Raw genomic sequence first — 24,990 nt, 5'->3', positions numbered from 1 at the left:
TTTGCGAACCATCAGGAGCGGATCAAAGAATTTATGAATGAATAAAAACTATGGAAATGACGTACCAATTTTTTAATTTATACTTGCACTATCTAATGAAATTAATAATATACAAGTGATAGATATACAAGAAAATGCGAAATGATAATAAATGCAGCTGACAATCGTTATTTTTTTTTTATATAGATAAAATAAAATATTTATAAATTCAAGAGACAAAACAGAAGGAGAATGAATGATGGCAAAATATCACATGACGGGAACTGAATTTTATGAATGAAGATTTTTAAAAAGTTACTTGTAAGTTGTATATGTTATATCTGTGTATTCTACTTGGCTGTGTGCTTCAAAAAAAAAGGGGGGGGGGTCGTCTTGAACATAGTAAATAGCCATAACGTTTGAACGGTAAGTACTAGGGCTTTCGTATTTCAAATATGTAATCCTTGTGAAAAGAACTTTTATTGGATACGACGAACTTTGACCCTTTGACCTAGACCTTGGAGAACACATGTGTACATCTGAATCTTTTTTTCTGTTTCGTTTCTATGGCAACTGTGAGCGACTCATTACAATTATTTTGAAAGTAGAAATCACTTTGACACATTGCAAGGAATAAACATTGAAAGTTTCAAAACGATTGCCTGAGTAGTTATTGAGAAAATCGAAATTAAAGAATTTTAACTTTCACCTGGTTTCCATGGCAATAATCGATTATATGAAAATTTTAAATACGAGTTGCAGAACTACAGATACTAATCCATAAAATAAGAAAAGTTTCATGACAAACGTTTAAGGGACCAGAGAGAACACTCTCGGACAAAATTTGTCGCTTTTTACAGGTTTCCATGGCAACGGTAGACATATTGGAACTGAACGACCTCACTGCACAACTACAACCAGTGATCGTCCTTTGAGGAAAGTTTCAGGAAGATTGTCCCAGCCATCTCCGAGAAACAGCCTGGATAAAAAAACATGCGTACAATATCAATATGTCATTGCCGACTTCGTTCGGGGCCACGTAACTAGTGCTAAGAAACCGAGTAAAACCCAAACGCTCCCCAACTCCCTTTTGGGTGCCATATTCCCTGTTATCTCTATTAAATAAGAAATACTCTACAGATGTTCCCCTAAATCAAGGTCTTCCAAGAAAAATACATTATAAAAAAATAGGCATTGCACGCGTGTTCATGTGCGTAACAACCATATTATCTTGTCTATACTTTAAAATTTTAATAAATCAAAGCATTTAATCCAAAAGTATTAAAAAATGCACTCATTCGAGTGTATTTTTATTTTTACTCATTCACGTGCACGTGCACGCACGTCAGCCCTTATATTTATCCAAGTTCTAAATATCATCCTGTTTGGTTGAAAAACAAGAGAGTTATAGCCATTTGAAGTTTCAGCCAATCAGATTGCAGCACACGTGCATGCGCGTGATTTAGTGAAAATTTTTATATATAAAATAGTATAAAATCGTAAAGCATGCATATCTTATAAATTTCAAAGCATTTCGTCAAAAAACAAAGGAGATATAGCCATTTAAAGTTTTAGCCAATCAGATTACAGCACGCGCGCATGCGCATGTTTTTGTAGAAATTTTAATATGTCATGCTGTAGATCTTCATAATGTAGGACCATGTTCAAAATTTAAAAGATTATGACAAGAAACAAGAAAGATATTGAGACTTTAGTTTCAGCCAATCAGCAAAGCGCACGTGCATGCGCGTGAGATCTTGCTATTTTGACCATGCCATCTTGTCTATACTACTAATGTATCCTTACATTATGAGTTTCAAAGCATTTTATCAAAAAATAGAAAAGTTCCGACTATATCTATTATATTGGTTATTTCAAGTGTTGCACGTGCGCGCTCTTGCAAGCACGTGCGCGCAAAATGACCTTGATTCCGCAAATCTGCATAACATGTCTACTTACCCTAAAAAGGTTTTACCTACCTCGGACGAACAGTTTACAAGATCATTCCCGGACAAAAATTACAGGAAGAAGAAGAAGAAAAATAATAATAATAATAATAACTAGATACGGACCTCGTTGCGAGCAACGAGAGGTCTTCTACCGTCCGTTTTAGGAAAAGAAACCCACGAAAATCGAGCTGAAAAGAGATTCAAAATTTTGGTACAAGGAGGTTGAAACCATGTCGCCAACGTAGATGCGCTTTTTTTTTACTTTTATATCCCCAACGCGCTAACCATTAAGCTATTGGGAGTATTGCTCTAAATATACTTGTGTATACCACGGTACTTTTGCAACAGTTCACCTGTCTAAGAATTATAAAAAGCATTCATAATTTCGCGCCAAACGCCACGAGTAAATATTTGCGCCTTTTCTTTGGACTGATCTATTTGATAGGTATGATAGCATCAATTAAATTTTAAAAATAAAACATTCTTAGCGCCTTTATTTTATTTTGACGTTAAGAAAGTATATGTAACACATTATACACATTACATATCGTATCTAGCCCAGTTACACTAAAGCAGTGAAACGGAAATTAAGTTTTAAGATTGACACTAAATTGCAACGTACTACTGTAACGTGTCGGATCTGAGCGGTCAGTAGGTCCTTGCTCGGATTACCGAGTTTTACTGGGGATATGATTGTATGTAATAAATACAGATAATAATATGACACCTGTCTGGTGTCTTTAAATCAAATGACCTAAGTGCTTTGTATAATTATATATCTTCAGTTAATACCGGTACCTGCCTGGTGCCATATGATAATTGCCTCACTATACTCGTACAACTGACTATATAAGTCAACATCATTCTATCTGCCTGGTGCCTCTTGATTTAGCCTTTAACATCTGCCTGGTGTATAAATGCTTACCAAGTTGCCTATATAACTCTAGCCAAGTGGCTACAATATACTTACACAGTATGATTTAACTTTGTAAGAGCTTCTCTGTCCTAATGACAAACCTATAGCTAATGTCACACAGCTACATTTTACCTAGTCACTGACTACGGCAACTTTGCACAATCCTGTTTGATCGATAACCCAATTGGTTTCTGTATCAAAGTGAAGACACAAGCCAGTTGGCTGTACTGCCCTCTTGTACCTCAACTTAATCAATGATCATAAGTTATCAGATATCATATTGATAAAATAAAACAGACTGTCTTTCTTTTGGCAACACTATTATTATTTTCTAACAAAACATCATGTATCAATAATACTTGTATAATTCTTTAGTCAATTGACCAATTAATTACAATATTTACATCGATTATCTATTATAATATAAACAAGTATCGGGAGGTAACTCCTCCAACCATTTCACTACTACGTGAGAGTCGAAGTAGTTTTTTACATTTCATGTATCCTTATGTCAGAATGGTTTAATCAAACGCTCAGCTGCCTCCATAAACCCCTACTCGCGAAATGGCGGAGTTGACAGAGACAGCCGCCATTTTGGACCCGCTTCAGATTTTTGAATGCAAATATCTAGACTTTAGATTTATCAACATTCAAACAAATTAAATAGTAAGCATTATAAGGAGGGCTTCTATTACCATACCAAATAAAAATGAAAAATACTGAAAAACAAAAAAGTAAGAAAATACGATTTTTTTTAATTTGCATCTCGTAACGACCGGAAGTACTGACGACGCACGAAAAGGCGATTCTGCAATCCACAAAGTCATGATCTATCATCTCCAATAAGTCTCCAGTTCATTTCCTTAGCCATTTTTGATAAAAGTGCGCGACAAAATCGCATTTTAAAATCAGGAAATTGTCCATAACTTGGCACCAGAAGTGAATTTTCCAAATTACTCTACGGATGTAACAACTTCATATAATGACGCATATTTTGTGAAAGTTTCATGAAAAACCACTGAATAGTTTTCGAGAAATCGCCTGCACAAAATTTTGTCAAAAAAAATAATAATAATAAGAATAATAAGAAACAGTAGAATCACTATAAGGTCTTCCGTGAAGACGGAAGACCTTAATAATAATAAGAAACAGAGTAAAAACAATATGTTCCCCAACTTCGTTTGGGGAACATAATAATAATAAGAAACAGAGTAAAAACAATATGTTCCCCAACTTCGTTTGGGGAACATAATTAGGAATCAGATAGAAAAACTGACTTCATATTTTTGCACAGAGAAGCAAAGGCCTAAAACATGACATACGGATTTTTTTTACGCAAGAGTTCCAGAGGTATAATGATGATACACCATCAAAGGTAATTATTCCGTTAAATTTCACTTAAGAAAGTGAAGCAGGTTTTCTGTAAGAAAAGTCTAAATACCGGTCACCAGGGTAATTTTCCAAAGCAAAGAGAAATTAGAGATATTTTGAAGGAACGAGTACATAGCTGGCATTCCCCGTATCGCCAGCTCTTCGTCAATTCCAATGTCTTTTCACTTCAAAATCGCAAGAAAACAATCAATGGAACGATCTACAATTTCATGTGTCAAGGAGAGTGCTAACATCAGTGTCAGTATCAGTATTTTTGAGGATCCGTAAAGATGAGTATGAGTGTGTTGCTTTTGTTATGGGTATAAAGACTTACTGATAAAGTTGAAAAGGGAATACGTTGAAGAATTAAAAAAATTAAGATATTTCTTCTCATGTTTTTTCTTTTTCTTTTTTCTTTCATTCATTTTTTTTTTTGATACTCTATTTGCATTGCTTACTTAACGAGCCTAGTAGTTTTTGTTATAATAAAAATCAAATAAAATGAATCAATTTTTGATTTTTTTTTAGTAATTGTAGTTCAATAATTCAGAACTGAAAAAAAAATTGGAAATTACACATCATATGCATTGGGTCCAGTAAAAAGAGGACACAATACTCAATAATGTATTACATGTATTTTTTTTGTCTCCATGTTTTTTTTTCAAAAAAGACATCTAGAAGATAAAAGTCGCTAAACGTGCCAATATTTTATCATTTTTAAAATATAATTTTTTACTGGATAACGAAAAGTTTTTTTTAGCCCAAAAGGAGGATCAATATCAAAATTGGGAATCAGAAAGAAAAACTGACTTCATATTTTTGCACAGAGAAGCAAAGGCCTAAAAAATGACAACATTTTTTTACGCAAATTTCCAGAGGTATAATGATGATACACCATCAAAGGAATTTATTCCGTTAAATTTCCTTAAGAAAGTGAAGCAGGTTTTCTGTAAGAAAAGTCTAAATACCGGTCACCGGGTTTTTTCCAAACAAAGAGAAATTAGAGATATTTTGAAGGAACGAGTACATAGCTGGCATTCCCCGACCCCACTCTTCGTCAATTCCAATGTCTTTTTACTTCAAAATCGCAAGAAAACAATCAATGGAACGATCTACAATTTCATGTGTCATGGAGAGTGGGAGAGTGCTATCATCAGTGTCAGTATCAGTATTTTTTAGGATCCGTAAGATGAGTATAGTGTGTTGCTTTTGTTATGGGTATAAAGACTTACTGATAAAGTTGAAAAGGGAATATTTTGAATAGTTAAAAAATTAAGATATTTCTTCCCATGTTTTTCTTTTTCTTTCTTTCTTTCATTCATTTTTTTAGATACTCTATTTGCATTGCTTTTTTAACGAGCCTAGTAGTTTTTGTTATATTAAAAATCAAATAAAATGAATAAATTTTTAATTTTTTTTACCGTAGATTGTAGTTGTAATTTGACGTATCCATGACCGTCTTTATTTCTCTACCACTCCCAAGAGCCCATTTATTTTTTTAAGTGCACTCTTATACTTGGAAGGTTGTTTTTACAATTGGAATTTTCAAACAAAAGCATATCCTTGTATTCGGGCTTTTTCATTGAAACCTTGACCGCAAAGTCATGGCATAATGATTAGCCATGTTTCTTATAGACACCATGGTTTTTTTCCATCGAACACTCCCTGCCCGTCCTTCAGGGTTTAATCCACAGCTGGATGGATGAGTATTAAATTGGAGATCTATGTCTGCTTTACAGGTGTCTGTTTTCACTACAAAAATATAATAATGCCTGGAAATTTGGCAAAAAATATAAAATAATACATCATACTTTTACTATAGCAATGAAAATTAAAGATTTGCTGAATCAAAGTTTGTTAGAAAATAATACCTTCAATAATATCCACCACGCACCGACACTTCTCGTGGCTATAAATATAGTTTGTAGGGCACTTCAATTCCTCGTTTGTTCTGATGTTAATGTAACTTTCTTTGGATAACGCAGGCCTCGTATTACACACCCATGTATTGAATGTGAAAGGTAGTTTAAAGTAAATATGTAGAGTTGTGCATGTGTTGGCAATTTTAAATCATTTAAATCTTATGAAATTATTCAATATCTTATTAAAAATAAGTTTTTGACCAAAAGAAAGGACAATAAATTCCCGGGGCTTGGTAACCTTCTGGTCAGTTAGGTTGATGAGAGTGAAGCACCCCCCTTTCGTGTCATCTACACAATGGAAAGTGGATCATACTTCCTGTGAATAAGAAAGTTTCCTTCAAGCCTTTCTCCACAAGTGCACAACTTCTTGGTGCGTCCTTGACATGTGTAAAATGGCCATCGGTTCTCATCTAACAACCTGATGGTGGTGTAGTTATACCCATCAGGCCGTAAATAACGGGGTTTTTAAAAAAGGGACAAAAAAAATTTAGATATGATCACCAGTATCAAAATCTCCTAAATAATTCAGTCTTTTGGACATAATTGACTTAATTTGATCCGTACTTGCATTTATTTTAAGTTTTTAACGATAATCAACTTAAAAAGGGCTCCCCCCCTTTAGAAGGGACTTATTGGAGTGACATACCATTTGACAGTTGGCAGTCATGGGTGGCAAGCACGTTTTTGTTTGGGTCCCAGAATTTATTTGGATCACAATGTTCAGATGTATAAAAGTCTAAATCTTACAGATATGGTATCTACTGACCCAGTGGGTCGGAAATAATCCTCTACCAACACACTGGCACCTTGCACACAGTTCTAAAAAATAGCATCATCTTTCATTTGTAAAAGGTAATTTTAAAACACTGTCAACAAGTGATTCAAATTATTCCCATCATATTTTAACCACAAAATGCTAATGCACAAAAAAGGAAGAATTTGTACCGAAGAATCTTACAAACCCCGAAAATGTCCTGATTATGTTAATTAAAATGATAAGAGTGATATACATTGTAGATTGCAGATGAACGCATTAAATGAAATATGATAAAAAAAAAAGGATTCTACTTGTTCCAAAGGAATAGCAATCGTTGTCACCTTATAAGAAAATTAGACCCTCAATTTTGATTTTTCATATGTTTCTATTTTAATTAAAATTACTTTTCTCTTGTGTTTCTTGCACAGAAATCTTTAAAATTATTACCATTTAATTTAGAGCTGCCAATAAAAATTTACTGTTTTTATAAGTTACCTTCGGGATGGTAAGGGTTTCTTGTTGTTAGAGTTGGTATGGCGGTCGTGGAGAATCCCTTCCTTCGTAACTAGAGAGAATAAAAAAAAAAATGTCGAAATTAAAATTCAGCTTTTTTTTACATTTGTTTCTGTGTTACATATTGTAGTTTAAATAGTAGAATAAAAAGAAGCGAAGGAAACCACAAGTTAAATATTTCACATTTTTTGATGGTTACACAATTAAACCTCCCTAAAATCAAGCGTCTGCAGAACATGTGCCTCTGCATTCCTTGTGTGGGATTTGCCCCCGTTCAGTAAGAACGACGAAAAGGTTTTCAACCACAAGAAGTTGTCAGTGCATTATTGGCTACACCCCATGGCATATGGTTGTCGTGGGCCCCCTATTCCCATGGCAACCATTGTATGTTGCTTTTTACTGCAGCTGCAGCAGCTTCTCGGGTTTTCTGTGGCTTCATGGATTTTCCATCCGTAATAACAACTCCAATTTTCCTGGCATTTTTTTCGGTTCTTTTAAAAATGTGATAAATATATTTTAACAAACACGCAACAATTTGTGTTTTCTAGTATGCAAACATTTTAAATATTTAGGTAACCCTTCGTGCAAACCAATCTTAAAAAGTTCATGAAATTGTATCTACCTGACTCAAGATATTCTGTTAATCTTCTGATAGCAAAGTCTATCTTTGTCATTCCTTTAGTGTAAGCCCCAAGTATAATTTCCCCGTAGAAGAATTTTATTGCTGACATCTTCTATCCTGGATAACGTCATCAAACGTGATAACTCCGCGAACTCTGACGTCATTTTCAGATAGCTTCATGTTACTTACAGTATTTGCAACAGTCAGCTTGATAGCGTTGAACATTTCTGTTGTCAGGCTTCCAGAAGCGTCCATAGCAAACGCAATGTCAACTAAACCCGTGCATTCTATAAAAAAAACAAGGTCAACATTAACACCATTCAGTGTTCCGTGTGACTCAAATCGAAGTTTAGTATTTTTCAATTATGACATCATCCCTCAATATAACTGCTGTCCGGTGTGGATATCGTTAGGCAACTGTCGTTCTAGGTTTCGTCTTTGTAAATATAAATGCAAGGCTCCAAAAAAATAAAATTTTTTGAAGTGATCATTATAATGAAATATTGGAGATAACGAACAGTATTAAGATCGATTTGTGATTAAATTTAGAAAAGGAGTGTAATATATCAACTGACTTTTTTCGAATGTTTGTATTGCCCATGAAAATCCATCTGTGTCGAGATTCTCCCAGTCTTCAATTTGTAGGTAATAATCATTCTTGTTTTAGTGAGTGGACTTGAGCTTGTCAGTATGTGTACCTACACCAATGGACATCAAGTTAACACCCTTTGACCATGCCATCAGCAGACACTCCCAAGTCAACGCTTACCGTGTGTCATCCATTAAAATGAGACCGATTTTTGCAGCCGTTGACATTGTAGTATCAATTAAGCTATGAAGCTTTTAATGATTACGCTAGGTTTTGTCTGGATTGAGGATTTTTTATAAGCATTAATGCTTCGTAGATAAGAAACCAACATCTGACTCTGAAAGTCAGTATATTCAAAACATTTTTATGATATCAGAAAAGGTGACAACTCCGTATTTGGTAAATGTTCTGCCATTCCTGACGTAATGAACTGGGTAGCAACTTTCATCCAATGCATTGCATCATTTGAAACCATAGAATCTGCATCCAAGGCAATTAGTAAGTCAAATTTTCCTACAAACATTAAATATCTGTATCAGTGGTCAATCACTTTAAATTTTGAACAATTCAAAATCAAATTATCAAATGTATTCAGTTTTCCTACCTTTTGGTAAGATAGCCATTATTGTGTTGTTTATAATATTCATTGCGTCTGGACCGACATCTCCAAGTGCATAAAGGGGAAGATTGTAGGTGAATGTGTCTGGATATGAGTCAATTCCTATAGGTATCGTTATAAAGTGAACACCATCTAACCTAGCCTCTCGCAAGGCAATATCAGTCAACAATATATCAGTTGGTTCTTTGTCAAACATCATCAGTACTGCCTGCGATCTATTCTGTGATTTGGATTCTTTCATTCTTTGATGCAGATTCCTTATCGTTAGGTGAAGTGGAAGTCTCCGGGGTGGGAGTGAATCTTGTGAGAGTGTTTGACTTGGGCTTTGGCGTGTGAGTGTGTATACACGCTGCATGACCTCTGTCAATGTGTTTTGATTAAGAGGCTGTCGAACAAACTCTGGGTTGTAGTCTCTATTGTATTGTCCAAATGTCAGGTAGTAGTTACTCCCACTGGACCACAACTTGATGAACATATTTATCATCACCTTAAGATTTTTAAAATCTGTATCTGTCACATTCAATGAAGAATCGATAGCAACAGAAATATGCGTAGCCTTCTTCGAGTCCAAATCTAATTTGAAAACAAAATGTGAGAGTTTATGAGTAGATATAAAATACATTCCGATATCTTTACCGAAAATAAGGGGCAGTGGGAAAAACCTTACTGACAGATCCCATTATTTTCTTAACTGACGAGATTGCCCCTATGATGTCAGCTGCAGACGACAGTTTTGTAATATGTTCGTTGTCTCCTGTAATTAATTTTAATTCCTCGTCTCTGGTTCTGTCTACTCCAAATCCTGCAAAAATGTCGGAAATATATGTTATTTCATAGTAAGGAAGTATAAAAAAACCATACAGGTCCTTCACTAAATATATGTGCGATAGCTATGCAACTGTTTTTTTTTTGTAATAATAACGGTATACGTATGAAATATAGAGATATTCTAGAATAAAATGTTAGTAGAAATTCTGATGTACCAAGAGCAAACATATGAACATTGGCATCCTTCAGAAGTCTTGCTACAGAGTGGGTTGCACTGGGATCAGATGATGGTCCTTTTGTTAAAAGGAATCCAACTCTATTTTCAGAAAGATCTTCCGAATAAAGAAAGCTCAGCAGAATGCCATGAAGGCCGGCATGTGTATTCCTTACGTCATCATTCAATACACGGAGTCTGTGTTGTTGAATATCAGATACGATCTTCCTCTCGAGACTTGAAGTAGTTTCCTTGTTATTTATGTTCTGAAGTTCTCTGACGTAAAGCTTCAGGTAATTCTTCAGAAGGTCATCCGTGAGATCCATACTTGATGCCGAGATGAGAATATCTTTCCTTCTCCCAATCACTGAAAAGAAACAATTTTGAGAAAATACAGTTCAACGGAGTACCTAAAAGAGCATACATTTCATTTAAGACAAATACAAAATGACAATTTATTAAAAATAACGTACAGTATTTTCTCAAAACATTCATAGTTTGTTCGGCACCGTGAGTTTGAAGCTCCGACCAGGAGATATATAAAGGCGGTATCACTGGGTTCATGGTGTCCACTTTCTGCCTAAGTCCGTCGATAGAAGCATTTGCATGATATAGCACAAGAGGCATGATTAAAATATTATTTTGTTTAGCCTCCTCCAAGAGTCCCACTAGATCTCCCTCCATGAATGGATCAGCAATGATGACAATAGCAATCTTGACGTCAGATTCTACAGTGTCATACACATTTAAAACCTCCCTGATGACGTTTTCTGTTGTCCACTGAAGTTGGGTAATCACTCCCCCACGCTGGAGACCGTATGGAACATGGAAGGTAACTTGGTAATCCTTGATGCTACTGATGTAGTTCACGTCGGTACAGTATGTAGCAAGGGTCAATTGGACATTGTCTGATCCCATATGAATGTTTCTTACCACATTTTCCAGAAAGGTATTATATTTGTTGAATTTCTGTGGGTTAAATGAGTGTGGACAGAGACTATACCCTATCAGTATTTCTGCTGGTCCATGAAACACTGAAAAATATTACAAGACATTTAACTATAGATGCAAATGTTGTAATCAAGTGATGCAAAAGTCTCATGTCCAGGAAGTCATTACAAAGTACAGTACACATATGTATTTATTTATTAATCCCTTACCACGGTGATTGACATTCCCTGAAACAAAACAGAGGATCAAATAAACAAAAATAAATTCTTCAGTGGAGGTCATAATAATTTACAATATTCATGTATCTAAAAGAATGACTGCAATTCAACATACTTACTTGGTACTGGATATTTCAACAATTCTGTAGTTTGAAAGGAAAAGGATAAATGATCAAAAATTAATAAATGATATAATAAGTCGGATCTACATGTTAAGTGCAATCAGATGAACAGATAATGAACCTGAAAATTATTACCGGTGGAATTTATATTTTTAAATATTTAACTCTACTAACAAATCTTACCTGTACCAATTGCTCTCACAATATTGTTCAGTCCACTTGACAAAAGTGACTGGTTAGACACAATGATTCTGTTTGCGACTTTAGAACTAGCTAAAGCAAGACTAAAATCCGGATTTACAGCGGAGCCTATTCCAAGGTACATGATCTGTACGTTACTAGATTTTGATTTTGAATTCAAGAAAACCCTTGTATAAGCAAAGCCACTCTTATGTAGTGGCTTGTCCGTAATAAACAGTGCCATCTTGGAGGAGTCTCCTGGAGCATACAGGAAGTCGCTCTCTACTTTCTTGTAAGCCAAAACCGCGTCAAAATACTCGTGATCTCTAGTAGTCATGTGGTCTAGGAACTTCCTAACTTCAATTAAACTGGCCGTTTCATCGAACCGCCCGATAGACGCTGCTCCATCAGCTAGTGTTGCAATTATCAGATTCATCGAAGGGTTACCGAACTCAATGTATTCAAGGAGTCGGGAAATGAACTCCTTTGTCAGATCGAGGCTCTGAATCGTGACGTAAAAAACAATAGTGAGAAGATAACGTCCTCGGATTTCTGAGATAAAATACAAACAATTTCTGAGATAAAATACAAACAAAAACACAGTCTATTAGCCTAAACGTTTTCAAAGATTGAAAATCCAAGTATTCTAAAACCTGCATTTCTAATATCTTGATTCATTTCTGTTTAAAAAGTATAGAACTGCACGAAGCTATAATAACAAATTTGGTCACATATATGAATGTGTTTGTTTGCTGTTTCGTCTTACCTCCTGTTCTCATGGCTCCATTTTGAGAAACTGAAAAAATGTATGTTTTATTCAGTCTCGTTGCATTTTAATCGATGTTAAGTAAAGGAAAGGACCGAAATCGTCATATAATTTCGTTAGCTTATTTATATATTGTAAGGTCTAAACTTACGGTAGCAGATTTGCTCTACCACTTTGTCGAGAGAACTCGCGAGTTCTTTGTATGGGATGATTCTTTGATGTACTTGAATTCCATGAGTCATGTTATTCAATTCAGCTGGGGATAGGTTCCTTTCCTCCCCCACCCCGACAGCCATCACATATACATTATTTCTATCGGCATACATGGCGGCACTGTGTAGTAGTTCGATGCCGCTCGTGCTCTTCCCATCAGTCAGAATTAGAGCGACCTTCGGAACATCTGGGTCCAGAAAAGGACTACTAGACAACATGTCCGTCATGTTTCCTAAAAAAAAAAAAACCCAGACAATAAGAATCGACTTTTGAAATTGAAAAGAAAATCTTTCTGTAGTCATTAAAAGAATGAAATTTGGTCTTTTCTTTCGAGTTTACTGGGATATATAAAATAGGCACAGGAATAGAATTATCTTTTATCTGAAAGCTTCATCAAGTGATTTTCCTCTTCTCAAGTAGATTTCTTTTATATAAATTCTGTTACACAGCGACATAAAACAAGGTTGGCTTATAAAGGAGAACAATCAGTATCCAATGAAATTTCAACTATGAAATTAAAGACTTCACAGATTTTGTAAATAAGGATCTCTTATATCCTTTAAGGGGAAGAAGGATTCTAATCTGAAAAAGCAGTTTTCATTCAATGTTTGTGTGTAGAGTCTGAGCTGTTGTTATTAACAGATCAATTTTGTTGACGACCAGTATAAAAATTCCGAGATCTATTCGAAAGAAGAATTTGCATATGTCAAAGAGCCAAGCATTTTTTATTTGTCGAAGGGAAAGGTTGTAAGAAATGGACAAAGGTAATATTTGTTGAGGGTACTGATTTTGGATTTCGAAGATAACAAATGGACTTAAAATTCCAAAAGTTCTTGAAAGACTTGAAAATCTATCGGAAGAATTAGAAACATGGTAAAAAACAGATACACACCGATAGCATAGTCAATTCTGGTCTGGTAGTTCCTGTTAGAATTGTACATCATAATTTTATCGCTGTTTAGCTCCCCAAAGTCAGTGACAATTTCCACGTTCTCGGCGAATGCCACCGTGGCGATGGTGTGTGGGTACATGAACCGCTTCACCAGACCGTTAGCTGTGAAGTTCTTAATCTGGAGGAACTGTATGGAGGTCAGACTAGAGGAGGAATCCATCGCGATGACCAAACTGACCCGGCCATCACAGAAGGCTTCTGCTAATATTAGATATACCAACGGTAAAACTTGTCTGATACGGACACCATTATTGTTCCAACATTTTAATTTATTGAATTTAAATCGTGATATTTAAGATTTCGGAAAATGCAACATTCGGATTTGACAAATTTAACTGTAGTATATACTTATTTGGTTTTTTCTTGTTTGCGAATTTTCCAGAATCAAAAAACAAATTCAACACAGATCTAGATGGTTAATTTTCAATATAAACTTACCTGCTTGTATGAGTTTTGTGTTACTATAAATAATAGTGATGAAAGACAAAAATATCCCGGGAAACTGCATACTGAACCTGATATTAAGAAAAATTAATGTTATGCATTTGATATTATGTTGTATCCATTTATATAAGTACATGTGTATCATAGAACCGATTTACCGTAATAATAAATGTTCGTTTTTATTCTTAATTTTATGGAATATAGAAATACATACCTTCACTGTTGATTCCCTATCTTAATGACATACTGCTCTGATCTTTTCTTTATTCCTCTGTAGTCTTTGAGGTCTATAATCTAACTGACTCTAATCGCTGCAGTGAGATTTCAAATCCCAGATGTGACCAAGAAATTCTTTTCGGCAATTCTTTAAGTTTATCTGATTTAATTGTTATGCAAAAATTTACATGTGGATTTGACAAATTACATGACCCACTGATTATTCAAGTAATGCTGGGTATATAGATGAAAAATAACGCGTAGAAGAAAGAATACCTGCAGTTTAAAATTCTAAAGAATCAAGGAATATTTTTTTTAAAAATGGCGAAAACCTGTTTCAGATGCCACAAATCCTGTGCGGCAGTTTTCTTCCAAATCATTTATTTATTTATTTATTTTTAGGTTTTCATTAAAAAAAACATTTCTTTTTAAATAACAGGGACACGTTTTACAAAAGGACTTACGACTTAAGACCAAATTTAATTCTTCATATATCTTTTTAATTAACATTATATCGAAAATTATTTTAAACCTTTTAAAAGGAATGTGGTAAGATATTTTTACACAAACAATTTCAGAGAGAATTATTAATTTTGCAAACTTTTACAATCATATGAAGTTTTTGGTCTTAGTCGTAAGTTTTTTTGTAAAACGGGTCCCAGTCCTCTAGGCACTTAAAAATTCATAAATATATACGTATAGGGAGGGATTATTTAAGGCAAAAGATTAAGTGTTAAAGTTGATTGAAGGATGTAGGTCACTGTTGATGAGTCCGGCGCAAATCATCTTCAGGGGGCTAGGAGGGCATTTCAAACAATATAAGCAAAGCTGGGTTTCAAAGCTCCAAATCCGAAAAATTCATATTGTTTAGGATGGGCAATTTTAAACACTGTCTCTCTTCTTCTGTATGCATAAATGACTTGTTTCGCAATTTTGTTTAAATATATGATCTTAGACTTTCTTTTCTTTTGTTGCCATGCACCTAGTTTTTTTTTTTTTTACAAACATCTTAAAGAACTTAAAATTGTTTCTGCCTTCCAATCTTATTCACTAATTTTTCACTTTAAAACAAATTGCAAAATACAATGTATAAAAGTGATCGAGTGCATAGAACTCATATCAAAATAATAAGTAAAAGATTCAAAATAAGTAAAGATTTAAAATTTGTGTCGCTCTCTTTTGTTAAAGGTCCCTAGTGAAAACAAGGATTTACAAAAGACGAATTGAAGATCATTGCAGAAGGAATACCAAGAGTGATTTTTACATTTGCATTACCCTCTTCATAAATTTTATATTGATAATGTTGTAGAAAACCTAGAAAAATGATTAGTTGGAATCATAGTTTTTATTTTATTATACAAAATTTATAAGGTTAAAGAGCGCAAGAAAAGTTGAATTTTTTTTTTAAAACCTAAATTAATACTAGGGTTTGATATCAAACAGTTAAGGGATTCTAAAAAAAAGTTTTAATCATAGTCGGAAAATGTACACTTTGTTAACCTTTCTGTCAAATAAACAAGAAACCATACAATTCTTATCAGATAATTAAAGTCCTCGGGCTAATCTGTTATCAACACAAAACTACAGAGATCTTCTTCGTTAAATATTTAATTTCTCTTTCTACGATGTAAACTTGATATAATTCAAAATCAACAAGTAACGATATAAATAATTAAAATTCTTACTAATAAAGTATTTTTTCTAAATAATGACAAGTAAGATTGATACCGATTTTCATCAGTCATCAGAATTTTTATTTTGTGATAAACATACAAAGAATAAATATACGAAGAAAGCATATCCAATTTTACTTTCTAACAATAATGAACACAATCCTCAATAATGGAAATTTTATAGCTCAAGGCATCTGTAGTCACTCAAAAAGTTGACCCAAATACATTGAAATATAAATCAATAAATAAAAATCTTTAATTGAATCCTATAACATGAAACAATTGTAACTTAACTATTATTTAAAAAATACACAGCTCTTATACAAAACAAAACCAATAAACATGTTTTTTATTTTAATTTAAAGAGACATATTTCAAACAGAGGTTGATGTGAATTATCAATCGTCCAATCAAAATGTTAATATTCAAAATGTATCTTGGATGTAATGATGTAGTTCTACGATGATCACATGACTTTGATGACCCAGTCATCTTGACTGTTCCATATTAACCAATCACACGGCAGTTGACAGATTCACAACATAATCACATGGAAACTAGCACGTTCTTGACGTAGTCGCTCACACAGTTGTATACCTCAAACTGGATAAATGTAAAGATTTTTTATTTATTTTTATTATCATTAAAGTCAATGTTGTATGATTCACACAGCTACGTTTTCTTTGGCCTAGAAGGCTTTGTTTTGCTAAACGAACTGACAAGATTTTTTTTTCAAGGTCAGAGAAATTCTTCATTCTGTCAACCGTATCATTTCAATTTTTTATGAAATTTATTTGAATATCTTCAAAATACCCCTCTAAGTTTCATTTGATTCTTACCTTTGCTATAGTTCCTGACAATCTATTTATAGATCCTGAAGCTGCTGCTGGTCTTCCTAATAAAAAGCCGCTTTGTCGTCTCTCAACGTTACCTAATGAATTAAATCATTCACCTTAAACTTTCACTAAGACATTCAAAATTATATATATATATTTTTTTAATTACAAAGGCTTTATTTGATTCTCCAAATTCAAAGAACTTTGCTCAAATATCTTCCCATACTATGGCACCTCACTATCACTTTTTTTATTTTTATAAAAAAGGATTCAGAGAGGTAAATACTCTGAACACAACCAACCTCTGAGATTCGTGGAGGATTCGGTCCCAGGCCCCGAGTACACGGCGAATGTTGACCCATCGTAAGCATATATCACTTCTGTAGCAACCCCAGGCTACAGTACAATAGTTAATTAAAGTTTATAATGAATATGAACAATTATGATTAACTTTCAGAATAACCAACCGAATCATTTACTAAACATATAATGTCACTTTCTACTAAGAAAGTCGTAACGTTAATTTTTATTAGGTATTTGCTGATTTTCAACTTACCGTGACTGGGGAGGTCAGCGTTTTGGACGTGCCCCCGGCTCTGAGGGTGTACACTAACTGAGTCGCGGTGGAGGTCTTGATCACCTGAATATCCACAGATGCCGGCGTCATCGCGCCATTGGAGTGAAGACAATTCACGAGCACCTGCTCTGTCCTTGGAATGGCTGACGTCCCTACTGTCAGCTCAAACCGGACAACAAGAACGTCTTGAAAATCTTGGTTTGCCAGGCGCCAAATGTTGATTTCGCCATTTCCGCCAAATCCAAGCGACCCTGTAGTTATGGCGACGTTGACCATTCCGACTGGAATTATGTTTGTAGCATCATAAAAGTAAGGGTCGGACTGAGAGTGGTAAAGCATAGGGGAGCAGACTAAAAAAAAAATGTTATAATTGAAAACGAGGCTGGTCAACACTATCACTGTAGTCTGAATGGCATGGTAAATTTTTCCTTTGTACATAGAAGGAGCAAGTAAATTATTATGTACTTTTGAAAACATTTCGTAAATTAAGATATCTATTTAACGAGATAAGAGAACCTGCTGATGGACTGATGGTAACCAGGATAGAACAGCCACAGGAGCCAGCATCGTAGTGGGTCCCCGGTGCACAGCGGCGCCGTAAGAGAGCACCACTGACATTCTGAAGGTAGTAACTAGGGTCGGGATCAGCCTGGGACTCACAAAGAACTAAAAATGAACAAAAGATGTAACAGTCATGAAACGAAAATGAAGAAAATGAATTAACAGTAATCAAACTTAAATGTCCATTGAAAAGTACAGATTGGGAGAAGATCAAACAGTACAGATTGAGAGAAGATCAAACAGTACAGATTGAGAGAAGATCAAACAGTACAGATTGAGAGAAGATCAAACAGTACAGATTGGGAGAAGATCAAACATTACAGATTGGGAGAAGATCAAACAGTACAGACTGAAAGAAGATCAAACAGTACAGATTAGAGAAGATCAAACATTACAGATTGGGAGAAGATCAAACAGTACAGATTGAGAGAAGATCAAACAGTACAGATTGGGAGAAGATCAAACAGTACAGATTGAGAGAAGATCAAATAGTACAGATTGAGAGAAGATCAAACAGTACAGATTGAGAGAAGATCAAACATTACAGATTGAGAGAAGATCAAACAGTACAGATTGAGAGAAGATCAAACAGTACAGATTGAGAGAAGATCAAACAGTACAGATTGGGAGAAGATCAAACATTACAGATTGAGAGAAGATCAAACAGTACAGACTGAAAGAAGATCAAACAGTACAGATTGGGAGAAGCTCAAACAGTACAGATTGGGAGAAGATCAAACAGTACAGATTGAGAGAAGATCAAACAGTACAGATTGGGAGAAGATCAAACAGTACAGATTGAGAGAAGATCAAATAGTACAGATTGAGAGAAGATCAAACAGTACAGATTGAGAGAAGATCAAACATTACAGATTGAGAGATCAAACAGTACAGATTGAGAGAAGATCAAACAGTACAGATTGGGAGAAGATCAAACAGTACAGATTGGGAGTAGGTAGATCAAACAGTACAGATTAGGAGAAGATAAACAGTGCATTGAGAGAAGATCAAACAGTACAGATTGAGAGAAGATCAAACAGTACAGATTGGGAGAAGATCAAACAGTACAGATTGGGAGAAGATCAAACAGTACATATTGAGAGAAGATCAAACAGTACAGATTGAGAGAAGATCAAACAGTACAGATTGGGAGAAGATCAAACAGTACAGATTGGGAGAAGATCAAACAGTACAGATTGAGAGAAGATCAAACAGTACAGATTGGGAGAAGATCAAACAGTACAGATTGGGAGAAATCAAACAGTACAGATTGGGAGAAGATCAAACAGTACAGATTTGGAGAAGATCAAACAGTACAGATTTGGAGAAGATTAAACAGTACAGATTTGGAGAAGATCAAACAGAAACCTCTTAATACATCATGAAGTGAAAAAAACCCGCAGGAACAAGTGTCTAGGGGGAGCAAACATTCCAAAACAATGTTTGATTATTGTAGTGGTTTCATAGTTATTATTACAAACAGAATTTTGGTCCTCTGCTAATAATGGTATTTGGACTAATTTGGACTAATTGACAAGTGATAAATATGCTGACCATGGCATGATAATTATTTATTTCAGGAAAATATATCATCTGCGTTGTTACATACATGCAACAGTGGTGGGCTTTGGTGGACATGCCTCTGTACATGTGACATCAGCCGCACAGCCGGAACCTGTGACGTATCGAGTCTGATTTCCACAACAAGTAGGCACAGAGTGGCCGTTTATACAGGTCCAGTAACCCTGACAGTTCTCTGCCATGTTCCAGCTAGCGCCATCAGGCTGACCAATACAAGGATCTGAAAAGATAAATAACTAGTTACGAGTATTTTATTAAGAAAACGAAGAAAAAAATTAAAAAAAGTTTTTAAAATTAACAATCAAATCAATGGATTAACAAACTGATCACTTGAATTAGTTATTAACTAGTTATTATAGCTCCAAAAATCTTTTATAATAGGAAGTCGATCACAATCGGAAGATTTAAAATAACTATAGGATTAAACTACGTACCATATGGACAGTCTGAGTATTCAGCGTGAACACACGTCAGATGAGACAGCGAGAAGAACTGTCCGAATCCACACTTCTTCTCCATGGCAACTGCTTTATCATCCTCAAAGTAGCACTGGACGAAGCGTTGGCAGTTAGATCCGTGCCTGTTGTATCCTACACCGTCAGCTATAATACAGCCCTCACACAAAGGGTTAGTGACTGCAATTAGAAACAGATCATGTAAGACTAAGTTCATTCAATTAAGGACATACAACGTAGTTTAATTTTTTTTGGTCCTTTTCCTTGGAGTTGAAAAGTTTCAATTCTTGAAAGAACTGTGTGCTGCATTTTAATGTCCATCTATGGTGCTATACACTTTTTTGAAAACAATATAGATAAAAGAAACACCAAGAATATAAGTTTTGTATTTTTTATATATTTTTCTTTGAATTATCCAAGAATTTTCATCAATTGATATCTTTCAAAAACCTTTGGTAATGCATGCTGCTTGTATTATTATTATGGTATTCTCAATTTTGTCGGTCTGAAATTTCTTGGTGATAATAGGCTAGATGGCCTGTCTTTCATTCACCATTCCTTAGTACATGGGTGTTAATGTTCGGTTGTTGTTCTGCTGTGAGTATACTTACTTTTATCGGTCTGGAGTTTCTGGGTGGTAAGAGGTGGTGATGTTGGAGTAAGTGGTTTATGATTGTGAGGTATACCTACTTTTATCAGTCTGGGGTTTCTGGGTGGTCAGAGGTGGTAATGTTGGGGTTGGTGTTCTACTGTGAGTTCACTTACTTTTATCAGTTTGAAGTTTCTGGGTGGTCAGAGGTGGTAATGTTGGGGTTGGTGTATTACTGTGAGTTCACTTACTTTTATCAGTCTGGAGTTTCTGGGTAGTCAGAGGTGGTAATGTTGGAGTTGGTGTTTTATAGTTGTGGAGTATACTAACTTTTATCAGTCTGGAGTTTTTGGGTAGTCAGAGGTGGTAATGTTGGGGTTGGTGTTATATAGTTGTGGAGTATACTTAGTCTGGAGTTTCTGGGTGGTCAGAGGTGGTAATGTTGGGTTGGTGTTATATAGTTGTGGAGTATACTTACTTTTATCGTCTGGAGTTTCTGGGTGGTCAGAGGTGGTAATGTCGGGTTTGGTGTTGTTGGTCTTTGTGTCGTCGGGATCGGGGTACTGGTTGTCGTCGGAATAGGTGTCGTCGTTGTTGTGCTCGTGGATGTTGTTATTGCTAAACATAACCAGTAGTAACTGTTATTTAATTATTTCTTTTAATTCAAACGTCCTATTTGTAATTGATCTAAATAGGAAAACCCAAAGGTTTTTTTGTCCTCTTTTGTATACGTATATATACCGGTAGTTGTGGACTTTTTAAAAAAAATTCCAATCTTAAACAGATGTTAATTTAAAAACTGATGCATTTTAATTCAATTTGTTGGTAGATTTTTAACTTTACCTCGACACAGTAAATCGCTAAGTATGGCTACACCAGTTAAGTTTGTCAGCTGGCTGTATCCGTTTAACAGGAGAACCTGTGAGGGGTTTCCTGTAATGGCGGTAAGTTCTGCCGCAGCGGCTGATCCAGGGGAGACTCCGATACCCACAGAAATGAGGGTCACCCCCAGGGTACGGGCCGCAGCGGCCGCTGTCTGGGTCTTCACCGGGTCGTACGATGCCCCGTCCGTCAGGATCACGCCCACCTTAGGGTAGGGGACGTTTGGTTGGATAAGAAGGCGGATCATCTCGGTGATCGCTACGTCAGTAAATGTAGCCATACGTATTAACTTCAAGGCATCCACTTTGGCAAAGAGTGTGTAGTTTGTGTCCTGACTGTCGAACGGGAATCCATCGTCCCCGATAGCTTGACTGAATACAAAAGCGGCCACTTGAATGTTGCTTGGTCCAATCTTGAAATGTTGAATATTGGCTTTTACAAACTGTTTCAATAGTTCAAAATTGGAAGCATTGATGCTTTCTGATCAATCTAATGCAAATGCTAATGCACCCGGTCCAACACAGTGGTTCGTTAAGGCGAAAGCTTAAAAAAAGAGTTCTGAATCAAGTCCTTATATATGTAAAGTGTAATAGTGTATATTAACTGAAAACAGGAAAAAAGTTAAAGTTTGAAGACATGGAAACAATTTTATAGGCTTCTTGTTGATTGTGACACAACTAATTTGCAGAAGCTTCAAATGAAGTTTTTCAGATCAGAACAGCAGGGTTTATTTTAAATCTTTCCTATTGTAAACATTTTGAAATAAAATTGTATCTGTGCTGTCGGTTTACTTTGAGATTTCAATCATGAAGAATGAAGTTCGGAAATCAAGTAGACTCGGTTGACAATTTTGCTCAACAAACCAAAGATTTATAGGGAAGGCAAATTCTCTAGAGAAGCTGACAAATCTGGTCTCAAAGTAACAGACTGAAAACTATGAAGCTGATGGTTCCTAAGGTAAGATATCATTTGTTGACGGAGGTGGCAAAAATTCTGCGATTAAAGAAAGCGAAGAAAATGGCTAAAAACTCTAATTAAAAAAAACTTAAGAAAAAAGTCTATTCAAACCCATTCAACACTTCCAAAAAAAAAAATGAATCATCTGTTAATTAATTTTTCTTCACTATATATGCATTAGGAAAGTATCGGAAAGAAAAATAAACAAACCAAAACTTCACGAGGAAAAGGGACAATTCTTCTTTAAGCTTTTGAATGAAGAAAGTTAGAAACCGCTTTTTTTTTTTTACTTTTTACTTAAACTTTCAGTGGATAATCTAGCTATGAGTACTTACACGAGGGTGGATTTTGGCCGTATACTCCCAAAACGAAGTATAGCAGGACCACAACTGCAGCACAAAGCGCCATCTCTTTAAAATAGAATAATTTAGAATAAACAGTATAATGATTTGGTTTTACAGGAGTTCAATCATGAAATATTTGATTATTTATCAGTCAAACTAAGGTTATTAAATTTTCCTGAAAAAATTCAATTACCTGCGTGTTAAAATATCCCGGAAATCAATGAAAATCAATTTTTTGGTTTGTTTTAGTTGATGTAACTGATATCCACTAAAGGTGTTGTCCAGTACACGACTCCAGATCAATAACCACTGATCAGCCTGGGTCGTCAGCTGCCCCGGGGGGTCCAACTCGTATCTTATCGGGGGGTGACATTTAATGTCTCTGTCTTGGTAAATAGATTTCGGAAGTTACATTCATTTTAACTGAAGAAATTAGTTTGGGAAGAGTTAATTAAAAGCAATACTTTATAATTATTCGATTTTTAAAAAAATAATATATTTATTTACTTAATAATTACCCAAGCGATATTACCGATTGAATATACATTTAGTTGTTCGAAATTTAATTCATGCAGAGCTGGAGCCCTGTAATTTCAATGTAATAAATGAAGGATGCTAAAAATGCGTGACCCTCAAATTTGTTAGAAATTCTTGTTCTGGGTTGTTTCTCTGTCCAGATATTGTAGCGTTATGGTTTTATATATTTGTCCTTGACCATAACGCTACAGATCACGTAATGCAAAAAAGGTGCAATTTTATGGCGCAATATTTTTTGCGCACTTTTGGAGAGAATTTCTCCATTTTCCAGCATCGCTCAAATAACTACCTTTCACTCCCTAATTCTAGGCACTTTATTTAACTCATCTGTATAATTCATCTCCCAACCCTTTATAATCGTCTCTACAAGTGATAAACTCGCCTGATTAAAATATATTTTTTAGATTGCTGAACATTCACTTCAAACGAGTTTATTGCCTGTAGAGACAACTGTTAAATCGTTGGAGGTGAATAAGATCTACATATTGGCTATAGAATTTGTATCTGAGTTCGGGAGTGAAAGGTCCATGATGACCAATGCTAGAAAGTGGAGAAATTCTTCCCGAAAGTTCGCAAAAATATTGCGCATAATTGCACCTTTTTTGCATACGGGATCTGTAGCATTATGGTCAAAGACTAATATATAAAACCATAACGCTACAGATATGCAGCTAGGTTGTTTCGACTAATGCCATTCATGTGTAGTGAAGGTCATTTGCAGACATTTATATGCCAATCAACTTCAAATATCAACATATACGTAATTGGTCAACTATTTTCATTCCTTCTCCCTTTTCTAATGAAATTGTTGCTCTGGTAGTTTCTTACAATTATCATTTTATTAAAAATATCAACGATTAAATAGGATGATAAAAAAACCCAACACTATTAATTTTGAAGGGTTAAAATTTTGGTTATGAAAGAACAAAACCTTGTTTTATTTCGTCAACATATGATAACCGTAGGGTGTACACTGAGATAACGGGAAATTTACACGTGAATAAATCCATTACACTCCACCTGAAGCTGGCTCTAGGCGGGTCACGTGGACAAATCTGAACGTCAAAACCACTCATCACTACCGGAATTTGATTTTTTTTTCTCTCCATTTTCTTCAAACTAATATGTGCGATCAATCCACCTTTTTAAAAAGAACACTTGAACATATATTAAATATTAAAGACAAATTAATTTCATCCTAATTCATCCGTTTTAAGTATACTGTTGCTAGATTTTGTTTTATTTGATAGGTGAAAAAAAGACAAGAAAACGGTAAAAGTTTTTCTGTCAGCATGTAGGTGCCCCCCCCCCCCCCCCCCTGCGCTTTTTTGTGTGGTCTGGGATATGAGAAAGGTTATGTAATCTGACCATACTTTATCTTGAGAAATAGGAAAGTTCAACAGATCGGATTTATCTAATAATTCATAGAATCAAGAGGACTTTAATCATATATATTATAATACCCCCCCGGCTTGAAAAGTGGGAGGTATATAGTGATCGGGATGTCCGTCCGTCCGTCTGTCTGAACGTCCGTTACGCTTTTGGGTACCCATTTCTTATCCGAAACTCCTCTTATTTAAGGAATGAAGCTTATTTCAACTTATGTTATATACCACTGAATAGACTTTCACAGGATCTTTGTAACATAGTGTCATTGTGCACCTCCTGTTTTACTTTTTATGGAACAAATTTTTGGTTTCCTTTGGCAAAACATGGA

The 24,990-nt window shown here is 35.0% G+C and overlaps 1 pseudogene; it reads right to left on the bottom strand.

Moving 5' to 3' along the window:
* Positions 1–7,730: 7,730 nt before the first annotated feature.
* On the bottom strand, positions 7,731–22,800 carry LOC134269230 (uncharacterized; annotated as a pseudogene).
* Positions 22,801–24,990: the final 2,190 nt, after the last annotated feature.

This window comes from Saccostrea cucullata, unplaced genomic scaffold (assembly GCF_032062105.1).
Source record: "Saccostrea cucullata isolate Sc308-1 unplaced genomic scaffold, CSIRO_AGI_Scuc_v1 ctg9472, whole genome shotgun sequence".
NCBI classification, from domain to species: domain Eukaryota; kingdom Metazoa; phylum Mollusca; class Bivalvia; order Ostreida; family Ostreidae; genus Saccostrea; species Saccostrea cuccullata.
Note: the sequence above shows the minus strand (reverse complement) of the source record. Positions and strands in the feature narration are given on the sequence as shown.